Source organism: Palaemon carinicauda, chromosome 10, assembly GCF_036898095.1.
Source record: "Palaemon carinicauda isolate YSFRI2023 chromosome 10, ASM3689809v2, whole genome shotgun sequence".
In the NCBI taxonomy this organism is placed as follows: domain Eukaryota; kingdom Metazoa; phylum Arthropoda; class Malacostraca; order Decapoda; family Palaemonidae; genus Palaemon; species Palaemon carinicauda.
The window spans coordinates 76,324,353-76,340,681 of record NC_090734.1 but is presented as its reverse complement, the minus strand read 5'-3'; the positions used below and the strand labels follow the sequence as shown (position 1 = coordinate 76,340,681).

General features: G+C 37.0%; 1 pseudogene; it reads right to left on the bottom strand.

Moving 5' to 3' along the window:
• LOC137648652 (C-type mannose receptor 2-like) overlaps window positions 1–16,329 on the bottom strand; it is a 50,472-nt pseudogene that overhangs the window by 16,440 nt on the left and 17,703 nt on the right.

Below are 16,329 nucleotides of genomic sequence, written 5' to 3'. Positions count from 1 at the left end.
AAAAAATGAATGCAGATGATAACTTCTCACTGAAGGAGTACTGCCGTGGTACATTATTACAGTGTACCTCCAAAATACCCAGAGGGCCGGCCATAGAGGATTTATTGATAGCTTTAGTTTTCTGGCATTCTGACTTCTAAGGCCATTGATGCCGAGGCCTTAGAGTAGATGAAGAAACAATATATACTTGCTAGAAGAAACTGTGGCCAGAAGCAGTCAGCCATTATAAAGGATGCTCTCCTGACGAAATCCACCCTTCAGTAGTAGATAAGGCAGTGAAGCAAATCAATATGATCGAAGGGTATGGTTCACAAATATAACTACCGACAACGTCAAATAACCAGACTGAGGTCCACTCAGGTACATTATCGAATGAGAATTTGATGGAGATAAAGTCCGCAAGTGAAGAAAAGGAAGCTTGCCTAACACTAGAACTCCTCTAAACTCTAACAAAAACTGTATAAGAACTTCAGACAATGGCAGAAGGTTAGGACCCACAAATAATTTGTGCATTGTAGTTTGAATATGCAATCGACGTAGCCATGGAAGCTTATAAGAACATCCTTAAACAGTGGAACATGCAACATCGGCCACTGCCAATCACTATGTGCCTCACCAGCAGAAAAAAAGACGAAGACACAGGGAAGTGCTGCTTTCAGAGGAGCAGAAATCTTCTTTGCTGTGCAGTACATTTAAATCAACATCATTAATATCTACAATGAGTTTATAGGAGTCCCGAGAGGGTGTATAAAAGCTTAAATTTTTTAAGATAATAAAATAGATATGAAAAAATAAAAAAAAAAAAAAAGTTGATTGAAACGTAACACCTGCAATTTCCGAGGGATTGCTACAATTTGATTAGAACTATCTCTTATTGTCTTTTATCCAGACTCAAATTAATGTGTACAATCATATCTAACTGCTCTTTGAGTTTGTTTATTATACTTGTAGACGGCATGTTCTAAAAAAAAAAAACAGATAAATGATATTGTCATAAAATAAACTCATCGCACCAAAAGCGAGCATGAGGTAGTATGCAAGGCCGACCCGCCCCCACCCCGTATCAGAGATGGGCGGGGCAGAGAATACGGAGAAAGGGTAATGCAAAGGAAATTGAAGCCCCACTGCAGGAGAGCAACAGCAGTCAATGAAGCAGTGAGGAGCTTAGGTCCTATGGCAGACCCATGGTCAACTGGTCTGCAACTAGAAGCACCTCCCTCGGTAGCCCCGACCTAGGCCTCCTCTGTTATTATTGATCCCAAGAAGTTGAACTCATCATTCTGTTTTAGCACTGTACCATTTTTTACTTGAATGTTCACTTCTTCATGTCCTTCTCTGTTACTAACAATTAGCTCTCTTTCCAATGATCACCTTTAATCCCTTCCTTTTCAGGGCTTCTTTCCATTCTAAAAATCTTTCTTGCGGTTGTTCATCTGTGTCTAATGACTAAATCATCAACAAACATCAGTTTTCACAATTCTTTATTGCTCCTTAATTTTGATGACAAAGTGCCTATGATGACGAGAGACAGGTATGGACTCAGAGCAAATCCATGATGGACGCCAACCTCCACACAAAATGCCGTTCTCCCCCTATTTTGACTTTACAGGGGTTTTTGATCCCTCATGCATCATCCTCACTAACCTTTATCAACTTCGCTACTTTTTACTTTCTCAAACACCAATAGACTAACATTCTTGGTACTCTGCCATATGCCTTTTCAAGATCCACAATAAAAACGAAACTTTCCTTTTTTTTTTAGATACTTCTGTTAAACTCGTCTTTCTATATAGATACCATCCACTGTGCTCTTTCCTTTCATAAACCGAAACTGCTGCTCAAGTTTATCTATCAACTCTTTCAACCTTACTTCTATTGCTCTTTCAACTATATTGAAAACAGGCTCCCAAATTTTTTTCTCCTTTGTGGTTCTTTTTGTTTATACAATTAAATTATCCAATAATCCTCCCAGTCTCTTGACATTTCCTCTACATCCCAGATCTTTCCAAATAGCGTGTGCACCTACTCTTTGTCAAGAATTCCTAATGTGTTCACCATTTCTATTCTTCTTCTTCATTGTCTACATCTTTTCCCTCTTCTATGTGGGGTCGATGTTTTTGGTCAGCTTTCTCCATCTACCTTTGTCCCACACCTCATCACTAGTTAATCCCTTTGATCAAAGGTCATCCTTGATACAGCCCACCCTCCTTCGCTTTCGTCTCCCTCTCCTTCTCATTCCCTGTACCTCCATTTCCATCACTCTCCTCCCAATATACTGTTCATCTCTTCTCATGACATGACCATACCACCTCAGTCTACTTTCTTGGATGTTATCTGATAGTTTTCTAACTCCTGTGGTACCCCTAATTACCTCATTCCGTATCTTATCTCTTCTTGTCACCCCACACATCCATCTCAACATTCTCATATATGCAACATTTCTATTGTTACTTCTGATTTTCCTGCAGCTTTATTCACTTTTTCCTTTCTTATAGCAGTCTCGACTTCATTCTCTCTGATGTTTGCTATTGATCTTTCTACTGGAGATACATTTACCAGTTCTACATACTCACTATCAGTGTTTAAGAGTCACAAAAAATAGTATTTCCACCTACTCTTCCCCAATGAAGAGATTTCCACTTTCATCTTCAATAATTCCCACCTCTCCTATATCCTGTCAATCTTTCCCTTTCGCTTCCGGAATTCTGTAGACTAGCTTTCTCCCTCTGGTGTTCCTGTGATATCATATCACTCATATATACATACATACATACATATGTGTATGTATGTATATATATATATATATATATATATATATATATATATATATATATATATATATATATATATATATATATATATATATATATATATATAGGATGGAGAAAAGCCAGCGTAGCATCATATATTTATTTTCAAAATTTTCGAGACTTTGGGTCTTATCATCAGGGCTGTAAAATATACAAAATATACAAATTAATATTAATATAAATAGAACAACGTAAAAGTTAAATCATTTAAAAAATTAACTAATGAAAAATATATATATATAAAATTAAAAAGTGAAGAATGCTCAAGTTTGTACCTATCTCTATGGAGCTAAAAAACTGAGTGACGTTTTCTGGTTTGGAAAGGAGGACGTCAACTATGTTATATATAGAACTGTGGAATAAGTCTGACCATTTAATGAAGGCACAAGCTGTTTGATTGTCAACGACTCCAAAACAGAGAGAGAATAGTCATTGGGCGCTTGGGTGACAATGCGAAAATCCTTATATGAAAATGCCGTTTTACATTTATTACAATGTTCTCGTATGTTGGAAAATTCTTTGGTTTTCAAAGTACATCCCGCACGGTGACTGACTCCGAGATGAGAATCGATTCTGACTTTGAGCAATCTTTTGGTGGCTCCCACTTATTTCCCGATCTTACATTTCGGGCAAGTAAAGCAATATTCCACCAAAGATCGCATCAAAGCCGGAAGTTTATCTTTGTGGGAGAACAAAGAACCCAGAGTTTTAGGATTTTTTCTATCAACTTAAGGTTCACAGCCGGAAAAGTTTTCTGAATGATTTTCTGTATTTGCACCTTAAATGCGTTAGACTGAATTAAAGGTATAGAGGCATACATTAATAATTTAGGCACGTTCGGTACAAGTTGACGTGGTTGGAATTTATCATTTAAAAAGTTATTGACATATTTCAAGAGTAAGGCTGGAGGATACGAATTGTTTTTAAAAAACTGAAGTAAAAACTGGATTTCGCTATGGAAGTTATGCCAGTTGGAAGATAACGTATAAGCACGGTGTAACAGTGTGGAAATACTATTTAATTTAAATATGGAACAACTGCTATAGAAGTTGGTACCTTGACCTGTGAACGTTTTTTTTTCTAAAGACGCTTGTATTAAAACCATTTTCTGTCCTAGTAATTGAAACATCTAAAAAAGCAAGTTGGTTGTCTTGTTCATGCTCAATTGAGAAATTTATATTAGGATGTAGGCCATTGATATATTGCAAGAAAGCTTCAGGTGCTTCTCGGGACCTAAATAGAGCAATAGTGTCATCTACATATCGCTTATAAAAGAGAGGGCTATGATAAGGGACACCCATCCAGCATCTGTTCCTCGAAAGAGCACATAAAAGCATTAGCCATAACTGAGCCAAGTGGTGATCTCATCGAAACACCATCAACTTGTTTAAAAACTTTATTGTTAAAAATAAAGTGAGTGTCCTGCACTGCAATTTCTAGAAGTTTCTTAAAATTATCCTTATTAAAACCATGATATAAAATATTTTCCTCGTCAAAGATCTTATCTAAAATGATGTCAACCGTCGCCTGCAACGGTATGTTCGTAAAAAGAGATGCGACATCCAAACTCACCATATATAAGTCAACATCCTGTGGTAGAATATCAGGTACAAGGTTAGCAGAATTAAGTAAAACGTATTCATTATTTGCAAATGGTTGTAGCAATGGTACCAAGAATTTTTCTATCTGGTAATTTGGGGTATTGTATGCCGCCAAAATTGCTCGTAAAGGAACACCATCTTTATGATATATATATATATAATATATATATATATTTATATATTTATATATATATATATATATATATATATATAGAGAGAGAGAGAGAGAGAGAGAGAGAGAGAGAGAGAGAGAGAGAGAGAGAGAGAGAGAGAGAGAGAGAGAGAGTTTAGAAGTGGGTATTCAACAGCTGACCATATCCATGTAATTAACCAGCTAATGAAAAAATCAACAGTATGACAAACCACTATGTATGGTATTTATGTCTAGACTATGAGAAATCTTTTGATCTTCAGCTGTAATGAAAGCCCTTCACAGACAAGAATTAGATGAATTTTATGTTAGAACATTTGAAAATATATTTACAGGAAGTACAACAATCGTAAAACTACATACAGCAAAGATAGTGAGAATTCCGATTGAATCATGGAGAAAGGAGTTAGATAGGGAGACCCCTACCTCTCCTAAATTATTCACAGTGTACCTAGAAGAAGTTTTCAAGTATTTAGATTGATAAAATGCAAGAATTAATATTAATGGGGAATACCTTAGCAACTAAAGATTTTCAGATGACAATTCTAGTTAGTGAATCATGAGAAAAAAAAACAAAAAAGGACAGAAGATTTGAATGAGAAAGCAGAAATGTGGGACTGAAAATGAATACGAGTAAAAGTAGGATATTGAATGAAAATGCAAAGACAACAAATAAGAGTTATGAACATACCTATAGAGTTTGCTAGTGAATCTACGTACTTAGGACTGATACTGTTTCCCCAGGACATGAGACCAACATTTTAATGTTGGTCTCATGTCCTGGGGAAACAGTATCATCTATGTAAGAAGGACAAGCATGAGATGGAGACAAAATGATATTATGAAAAGTAAAATGCCATTTTCTCTAAAAAGAAAAGTATGAAAATTGAAATGCGGCTTTCTCCAAAACGAGAAGTATGAAAAAGTAAAATGCTACTTTCTCTAAAAAGAAAAGTATGAAAAGTAAAATGCCACTTTCTCTAAAAAGAAAAGTTTTTAATCAGATGGTCCTACCAGTATTAACTTATGCAACTGTAACTTGCAACCTTACTAAACCCTTCAAACATAAGTTAGTTACAACTCAGAGCTATGGAGAGAATAATAATGGCAATAATACTAACAGATAGAAAAAAAAAACAGCATGGATACCAGACCAAACTAAAGTACATGATATTCTATTATCATGTAAGAAAAGGTAATGAATGTGGGAGGACATATAATAAGAATGGCAGATATTAGATGGGCAAGAAGAATACCAGAATGGGTCCCTAGAGGCAGAAGAAGCAGGGGATGGATGAGAAGACGATGGATTGTCGAGCTAGGCAAATTTCCGGGCATTGACTGTCATAGAAAAGCCATAAACAGATTGGAGTGGAAAGACATTACTGAGGCCTTTGTTCTGCAGTGGACTAGCTACAGCTTATGATGATATATACAGTATACAGTATATATATATATATATATATATATATATATATATATATATATATATATATATATATATATATATATATATATATATATATATATATATGTATATATATATATATATATATATATATATATATAGATAGATAGATAGATAGATAGATAGATATATATATATATATGTATATAATATATATATATATATATATATATATATATATATATGAACTGTATATACGTATATATATATATATATATATATATATATATATATATATATATATATATGCATATATATATATATATACATATATAGTAAGACTATGCTATATATATATATATATATATATATATATATATATATATATATATATATATATATATATATATATATATATATATATATATATATATATATATATATATATATATATATATATATATATATATATATATATATATATATATATATATATATATAGTGTGTGTGTGTGTGATGTGTTTGCACTTGTAGATGTTCATCTATGTAAGTCAAATTTTACTTATCTATTACAGATATACACTCACTCGGTCAAAGAACATTTTATATGAATACTTACCTTCCGTGGCATTTGCGTAATGATTTCCATAAGAGATCACCAAGAAGAAGAAAATCCCAAGAATCTTCATGTCTGAGGAAAATTCTGGAAAATAAAATAAAAAAAAGTTATTCCATCTCATTTTGAAACGTTCCGTATAAATGTCCATAATATATGAACACTACATATATTACATATATAGTATACGCAAACCATCATACCAGTCAAAAGGAACTGCTAAATATTTAGATAGATTTGTGCCAACAGATTTGTGGGAGATTTAGTTTCAGTGTACATCTCGGGTTATCCCCTCTCACCACAGTAATACTATTCGTTCTCCCCAGTCCTACCCGAGGACAGGGAGAGACCGAGTAGTGACTGTAGGCATACCTCTGGAAACGCTGCTAGCCATGACCAGAAATATTATATACATACATATATGTATATATATATACAGTATATATATATATATATATATATATATATATATATATATATATATATATATATATTGTCATGTAGGCTCCGCTTGAAACCCCAGTTGGAGGTCATGTAAATGACCTCTGCCTGCTGGTTCGCCTGGGAATGCATGCTGTCTCAGCTTCCACCGGCGACAGGATTCTGTCACCATGTCAATCTGCAGCAAAGGCTTTTCTTTTTTTTTTGTCACCTCATTGTTCTTACAGATTGCTTGGGAGAGCAACAGCCAGGAGACGAAGGGCTTCCGGAGGAACATCTGGTTAGTGACAAAACAGACTACTACCTCGATACCCCTAGGACACGTGGCATCTCCCCATGGACGCCATTTGCCACGTCCTGCGGTGTACAACGCCTTGCTATCAGTCGGGATAGAGCCGCTGTCAAAGTAAAAGGGCTCGTATTACTCCATTGTTCAAGACCACCACCATAAGAACTTTGCGTAAAATTCTACTTAGTTTTTTTAAGTAGACAGTTCAAGTGTGGGTATTAATAATATGATTATAATTACCTATAACTTTCGTCTCCTCGCTGATTGTTCGCCCAAAAATAGTATTGTGATATTTGAAATGTAAAAGAGCACTTATCATTATTGTGAAAACAAAGACGCTTTTGCGAATTTTCAAGTAACTTAGGCGTGCTCAAGTAGACTATGTAATTGTTTACTTAAATACAATAAGTTGAATCACAGCCTAATCACTGTCTAATCCCGCTTTATGAAAATTTATTTTGTTTGAATTTGTCTGTAAATTGACAAATTTGGTGGCTTTGCGGTGGGATAGATTCAATGAGTAAAAAAAATAATGAATTACAACATGAGTGTACATGGACTTGAAGATTGTACATTGAAATCAACGAAATTGTCGGAGGCCTACGGCATTTCGTAAGGATACAAGGAGAACCTGTACACAGTGGAACATAGATGGGCGTAGAGAGACTAGCACAGCAGGAAGAATACCAAAACACCCCTTCACTGGAAGATGGGTTCGAACCCCGGCTCAGAGGAAATGGATGATGCAGCCAACATGAAACATTTTTGAGTAGACACTTACAGCAGAGATTAGGCCTACGTACCGCCAGTAACTTTGTTCCTGTCCAGAAGGAAGCAACCAGGAGTTTTGTGGATTAGTCACCCACGGAGGACCTGTGGGGAGGAGACGTTAGTGCCCTTGCGCCGAGTCGAGAGGGACGAAACAGACGGCGGTCATAGAGAGGATGACACAGCAATGTTGCTGTTGGAAGAGAAGACGGTACCCTCTCATGTACGTCTAAAATCGTCGCCGTATTCCATTTCCCGTAGCAAGAGCAACAGCATCGAAAATCGCCGTCCGAAATGGCAATCCAGGACCATGTCAGCAGCAGTTGGAGTGTGTTTGATTATCCTTGCCATAGAGGATTTCGTCGTCCAAGCAGCATGCAGCAGGCGTATTGGTAGAAATGGCACGCCCACAAAGGTCAAGGACAATCCCAAAAAGTGGAGGAGGTCCCCGACCGCAACTGTAGGACGAGGGACCTAAGGCGACCCACAGCAGTCAACCTCCCACAGAAGTTAAGTAACGTGTTACAAAATCTGTAGTTTTATGGTTAACTAATATGTTTTGAGATTTTGTGAAAAGTGTGTAGAGTAACGAGGCTATCATCCCGTTTTCTTTACGTAATGCTAATATTTGGATGAAAAAACACTAGTTTAATTGAAGAAAGTAACTAGTCGAGTAAAATGTTTTAAGTGTTAAAACTTCAAGTAAAGATTAATTTTTCTGTTTACAAAAGAAGAAAATCAGATCGGTTTTGTTGCTGTGTGGTTAAATAAACAATTGTTTTTTATGCTGTATGAACTATAAGTTTTCGTTGCATAGTTTCTTTGACTTATAGTATTTTGAGTTTGTTTTTTGATACCTTTGTGGTTAAAGATGGTAAATGTGATTTTTGGAAAAGAAGTCAAGTCACATGTTGAGATAACTTTGTGTTAACAATAACAAGTTGTTTAATTCCAGAGAGGAAATGTAGAACGTATGTAAGTTCAGAGTTAAGACGTAAGTTATGAAGTTCTTTGTAATGTCCCTTTTGAGTGTGTACTTGATAAAATTATGGAGAAAAAAAGATGTAAATTAGGTACATTGGTAATTTGGGAAATTAATGTCACAATATTTGTTCTTACGTCATATTCCGTATTGTCGATTGATAGCATACTTACTATCGTTTCCAGAGGTCGTGTAATAGTGTTTTTTTTAAATAACTTCTAAAATAACTGATGGATTTCCATGATATCAAAGCAGGGAGCGGTTCATACAATGGCCTAATTTTGGGAAATACTGTGCATTGCCAATTACGTTTCATTAACTTTTTTACTTAAGAAAATAAGGCTAAAGCCAGTCTTAGCCACCCACACATTCGCAAAAGTGATGACGTCCCTCAGTGACGTTGTTATAACGTTTCTTCCCCTGTACCTCCCATCCCCCGAATTGTTAAACGCCTGTTTAACTCCATAGATAATTGCCATATGACCTACCCCAAGCAATACGAAATTCTTTGTCAGTAAAAGTTCAGCATACCTGGTAATGTGATTCGTGACTTTAGACTTTACCTAAATCACAAGACCAACGTTTTATATCTTACCCACTCACCTACATTGAAGATCAAGAATGAGACTTATGACAGGAGACGAAATAAGCCATGCTAACCCTACACTTCGCACTTCAAGCGAGTGTTGGTAAAGCAATAGAAATATAGTTTTCTGTAGGTTAAGCCGTAGGACTCATTCTTCCATACAACACAAGTTACTCGATACATCAATTGCCAGGAAGAAAATGACAGAGAGCATTGTTTGATATAATTTATCATATCAATTTCACCAGAGAGAGTAGCTTGAATTCCTTAGAAGGTAGACTTCTAAAAGATGTTTCATATAAGGGCATTGACATCGGCCATTTGATAAATTTTGAAATCATATATATATATATATATATATATATATATATATATATATATATATATATATATATATGTGTATATATATATATATATATATATATATATATATATATATATATATATATATATATATATATATATATATATATATATGTGTGTGTGTGTGTGTGTTCATACATACATTATATTTCAACTTATAGTTTTATATATTTATTTACGTTATAAGTACCAGTACCTAATCTATTTTTGTTACTTGAAAGGTATGTGACAAATATCATTGCGACTTTGTCACTGGAATTATACCAGACTTAAATTAATGAACCAATCAACCTTACTTTGAGAAATCCATTGACATTGTCTACATGCCGAGCTGATATACTCGTATCAAAGTATTCATTAGCTTTGCTTTTCCAAAATAATGTTATCACCAATTGCTGGAAACCATAGATTTATGAGGGCCGAAAAAAAAAAACAAGAAATGGACACACATTTTACTCATCATCACTCTCAAGGGAAAAAATTGTTTTCTATTTCTACTAATGTTTTTATTTTATTTTTATTTTATTTTATTCGTTAGTCGCAAATCTAAAATTTGTAGGAGTCCGAGTAGAATATCTCTCAGTGCTATAACACCCCTGTTTTAAACTTCTTCTATTATGTTTGATAATTTGGGTTAACCATCTAATCATTATCTACCACCATAAAACATTTTATTGCTCTTCCGGCTCATTTTATATGTGCAGTACACAGTCTTTCCTAACAGGGATTTACCCGGTAGCCTAATAACAATGGGAATGAAGGAAAGAAGGCAAGAAGGAAGGAAGGGGGGGGGGCAAGAAGGAAGGGGGGGGGGCAAGAAGGAAGGGGGGGGGCAAGAAGGAAGGGAGTACTAGGATAGCTATAGGTGTAAACACCGAAGGAGAGTTGGGGGAACCTCTGCGTCACAGTTACGTGATTAAGTAACACTTCTTCGAAACGCTCTGAAGGAAGGAAAGAAGTTCCTCTTTTTTCTAAGAGTAAACGGGTTAATTAAGCACATCTGTCAATTCATTGTACCACCAAAAATTAGGCCAATGTCTGAAACATTCATTGCTGTAGTTTCATGGAAATTCATAAACCGGTTTGTTAGATATTTGGGAGAAACGGTATTACACGGCCTCTGGAAACGATAGTAGATCATTATGAAATATTTTAAAAGAAAGAGTTAAGCTACTGTTTGCCAGTTTTCGTCTGAGATTATCCTGATTGATGAAGACGAGTTGTTAAGGTAATAACAGAAGCGAGCTCAGTTGTTAAGTAATTAGTAATGTCACGTAGGAGATTTAAAAATTTTGCGTTTGGTTTCTTTTGGTTACAGTGTGTCATAAGTGATTTGTTTGCCAGTGTTCGGTCTGGTTGGTGGTTGGTGACACCGAGCATTGTTAACAAATTAGTTTGGACAAGCAATGTCAAATGATTTAACAGGGATCGCGAATGCATTTTAAGTTTAGAGAGCAGGCCTGCCCGATTAGAGTCAGCTGACATGAATGAAGATGAATGAAATGAATGAGATGACTTGTGAATTCCCTGAGTAAGCATTATGATGTCACAGCCACTGTTAAAGAGCACACCTTGAGTGAGTTTTTTTTTTTTTGTGTGTGTGTGTGTGTGTGTGTTGAGAAGAAACCTAAGATTTTGAAAAGTAACGTAAAGTCTTTTTGCTGAAAGGTCAGAATTAAGTCTGTTTTCTAACTCTTTAGAGGGTTATGTGTCTTGGAAAAATCGTGACAAGTAGACAAAAAATTTATTGTTTTTAGGTAATGATTGACAACATGATATAGAGACGAGAATTTGAGTTCGTGTGTGATTGTCAGTTCTGGTTAACTCGCGACTACAGATAAGTAATGTGAAAAATTTAGAGAAATGGCGAATAAGTTGCCGTAGATTTTCGTTTGTTTGTGGCAAAGAATAAAGTAAATAATTGGAATGATTGTAAAACCAGATATTGGTGACACGATAGTTTGAACAGTAGGCCTAGTGTTGCAAGACTTGATAGGCTAACCTGCGTTTTGAAGAATAGCTTAGTCAAATAATAAACTATGATTCATGTAATGAGTTCTTAGGTTAATTCCCTATTTTTGAGTATCGAGAGAGTCATCTCTACCAAACAAACATTTGGTTAGAAGGTGACAATGAGTAGCCATACCGTTGCCTTCGTTGGTTAATTAGTGTCTGATAAGAAGAAGTTATGTTTTATGTCAGATTGTGTTAAAGAGGAAAGGATATGTTTTTGGTGTCAAGGTATAGAGTAGAGAGTGGGTTTGATTGTAATTAAGTGATTTGGTGAATCAACGAGATAAAGCCTAGTATTTTATTAGCTTTTGTGTACGTTTAGAGACCCTGTAAGGACAGTGAGACGAGCTATCACCAACAACAACTGACAGTTTATTCAAACAGGTGTGAGAATATAATACAAGGTGCGGACGGCTATGTAGCATGCGCGCTGGCGCCAATCTGGCTTGAACCAACCGCCACAAAATGTGTTTTTTCACACGTACAAATACTTGAAATACAAGTCAATAGAAATATGTAGCGAAATGATAAATACATGAAATTGTAGCTCTGAGGGAGCGGAACAAATATATACAGTTAGCCACAGTGTGGCGAAAGGAGAATTTAAATGAAATGGAGAATTCGATGAGAATGCTGGACGACGGAGGGAGCGATGTCCTTACAACCCAATAAGAGTCTAGTTACTTGCCCTTCAGAGTTATGTAAGGCTGCGTTTACACCAAGCGAGTCGAGTCGCGTCAAGTCAAAACAAGTCATCACGCGTCATGAATCGCCAACCCAGTTTAACATTAATTTGTATGGATATTTGAAGAAACCATTTACACCGGAAGAGTCGAGTCAAGTCAAGTCACTTCGCGTCGAGTCACATATAGGGCTGGATCCATTTTCTACATCAGTCACAGCGAGTTGTCGTCATGTGATCATCATGGAAGTGGAGTTCCTGCGTTCATTTTCTTTACGGAAGGTCCAGTCAACTCCACCAGCTTCTTAAAATTTTCATGTGTCATCCTAAAGTAGTTGTAGAATTTTTCTGGATGGTTCACCAGATCTGGGAATAAATGACAGAAGCTTCCAAAATCTGGCCTCTTGTTGTTCAGTTCATGCATCCATATTCTTTTTCTCTTCTTACGTCTGCGACGACGTAGCCACAACAAAGTAGCCACTTCAACCAAGGAACTTGCATCCATTCCGTATGAAATCAGACAGGTCACTGATACTGACTTGACGCGGGCTGACACAGTCGGTGTAAACGAAGACGAGTCAAAATGAATCTCATCAAATGACGTTCATGACTTGACGTGACTCGACTTGCTTGGTGTAAACGCAGCCTAAGTCTCAGTGACTTATCTCCAAGGCCAAAGAAGACTCTGGTTTGTTTTCTTTTACTGATGTTTTTAGCTTTAAGTTCGTTACTCGCTGAGAGATGCGAGGAAGATAGAGTTTGACACATCTCAGTCTCCATGTGAGCGAATGTTTGTGTTCGTGTATATGTGCGCAGAGAGAGAGAGAGAAAGATTGCGCGCGTGCAGGAGCGGCTCCAGTACGTTCGCAGAATGAAAAAAAAAATGTAGCGATGGCTGAATGAGTTGTTTCCTTGTGAGAACAGATGAGAGAGAACTGTTTTCTTTTTTGCTGATGGTTGTCCCTTGAGAGTAGGGAAGTAAGAAAGTTTTTCTTTGAAGTTTTTTCTTTTTCTCTGGAAATTGATTGAGAAGATTGCCTTTTGTTGACCTCAGTGACAGGTTGCAAAGACTTTTTTATGTTCTGAATAAGGTTTAACGTAACTTGGGAATAGTTTTGACTTTGGAGAAATTCTGTGGCGTTTAGTTTTAACGTAAATTTACGTTTTCCGCCTTGTGTTTTTTGTTGTTTGAGAGTTAACATAGATCTGATTGGAATGGTTCTCCCTATTAGTAATTGTGTTGGGAAATTTCGGTTTTAGATTAGTTCTCTGTAATGAGTGGTTGCAATCCCCTAGAGAGATTGGTTTACCAAGCGTTTAGTTGGGCTCCACAAGGCACTGAAGGAATTAGAAGACACATACCTACGTGGCTTAGGGCTGTAAAGTGCGATGTAGATAATGTTGATGTGATGGTAACACAAGAGCCTTTGTATGTGTCAGCAGTTTGCCCAGATTGGAATTTGAATGATTGGGCATGGAGAATTCATAGCTCTGATGACGATGTCAGAGAGAGAGAGAGAGAGAGAGAAGCGACCACCCCTTAAATGGCAGTGAGCCTAGGCTTGGAGTCAGTTAGCCAGGATTTAGTGATAGGCTTAGGTTAACTAATTAGCCATGGGAAGTGTACAACTTTTTGCAGCAGTGTGTTTGCTAACTGCTTGCGTGTGTGTGAACAGTGAAGTGAGAGTACGTAAAGGCGTAGTCTTTGGTTAGAGATTTAGGTTGTCTTTCACGTCTGACGTATATGTGTTGTTAATTAGTGATGATCCCGTGAAAGTTGCGAGTCCACTAGTTACGATTCTGGGTCAGATTAACAAGTTAGAGGATCAATTGAAACTGGTTAAAGAAGTCGCTATGATAACGTAAAAAGAGCCCTTAGTAACTCATTGGATACCTTCGAAGACTTCGTGGTTTCAAAAGGGGATAGAAAGAAACGTGCAGCTAATTGGATTGGCGAATTGATTGTAGGTTGGACTGGGCTAATTACCCGGTCAGAACTCAATCAGTTGGAGACCGCTTTAACCGCGGAAGAAAAAAATATGCATGTCACCATAAATAAAGTAATATCTCATACCCGTATCGTAGATGAGAAATTGGAGACAGTTTTTAAGGCTGTAGCTAAAGGACAGGAGGCACTAAGCGTTTTAGAGAAGAGGATTAATGATTTCAGAGAGAAATTAAAACAAGTCCAAAGAGATGTGATTTATGTAGAGAGCGCTACACAATTAGCTTTTGTAGCTAGTGAGCTAACTCTACACTTAGAAAACGTGGCAAGACAGATTCAACAAGTGGCAAACACGGGGGAAATCACTTCCGACATTTTACCCCCAGGGAATTTTTGAGAATAATTAAGAAAATTCATGAGGCAGTGCCAATGTTTATTCCTCTTGCAGAGAATAATTCAGCGGAGTTCTATCAAATGTCATCTGTGATTGTTACTAAGTTAAAGGGCAAGTTTTATTTTCCATAGAGATACCTGTTAAGAATGAGGATTCAGATTTTCGTTTGTTTGAAGTAAAGTCATTGTGGACACAGACCGGACCAGAGGAATTCGCAACTCGAGTATCGGTTGATCTGCCATATTTTGCTGTGAACCATGGGGACACTTGGGCTGTGACTTTGCCTAATTTAGATAGGTGTAGGATAGGGAAAGCACATGTGTTGTGTGAACCTGTGTATGCACTTTTTGCGCCTGCCACGCGTGTTTGTTTGTTTGATGTGTACCTGGAAGAGCCTAGCTTTGTGCATAATTGTAGGTTCAAGGTAAAGGCTGATTTTGAAAGGGAAATAGTTAGTTTAGGACATCGTTGGATTGTGTCTGTGAGACATGAATCAAAGCACAAGGTGATGTGCGACTCGGGGAATGAGGTTATAGTGTTGACATAAGGACGGGTGTTCGGTTCAAGGAGACGGTACGTCTACCTGGCCAAAGGAAAAGAAAGAGTGAACTTGTGACAGTTAGGGACACTTCTGTGTTGAATGCTTCTGTCATCTTTCCAGGTGTGAATGTGTCTCACGTGTTAGTTCACCTTAATCTGACTAGACTCGAAACCATGTCCTTAGATCACCTCCCTTTCTACGAACAATTCGTGGATTTAAAAACGTCACATTGGACTTTAAGTGTCGGCTTTTATTTAGCTAGCGTATGTGTGTTTCTAGCCATCCTGATTGGACTGGGTATGTGTCGTAGGCCAATAGTATGTGATCCTGCCTGTCTCCGATGGCGGAGGGCAGAGGGGGTCGGAACAGTCGTACTGACAGATACTCTGCTGGTAAGGGAAACCTTGGCCGTAGAAACACAAGTTCCAAGGAGGACCACCTGCCAGATGTCTCAGGCCAGCGAAGGTCGAGGGAACATTCCTACACAGGGTGTGGTTCCGGCGTGTCCAAATGAGCCCTCAGGTGTACGGAGGAACGTACCGTCACAGGCACAGTTTGAAGATGTAACAACCCAGCTGGTGTCGCCTGTAGGTTGAGTGCGCACACAGATGTGTTCTGTTTTTATGTACTAGTACTTTGGTTTGTAAACACTTTGCTAGTGTGATATAGCTATATGAGAATAGTATGGCTGATAATCTCATTGGTGATTTTTTTCCTGTGTATGCGATGGCCATCATGT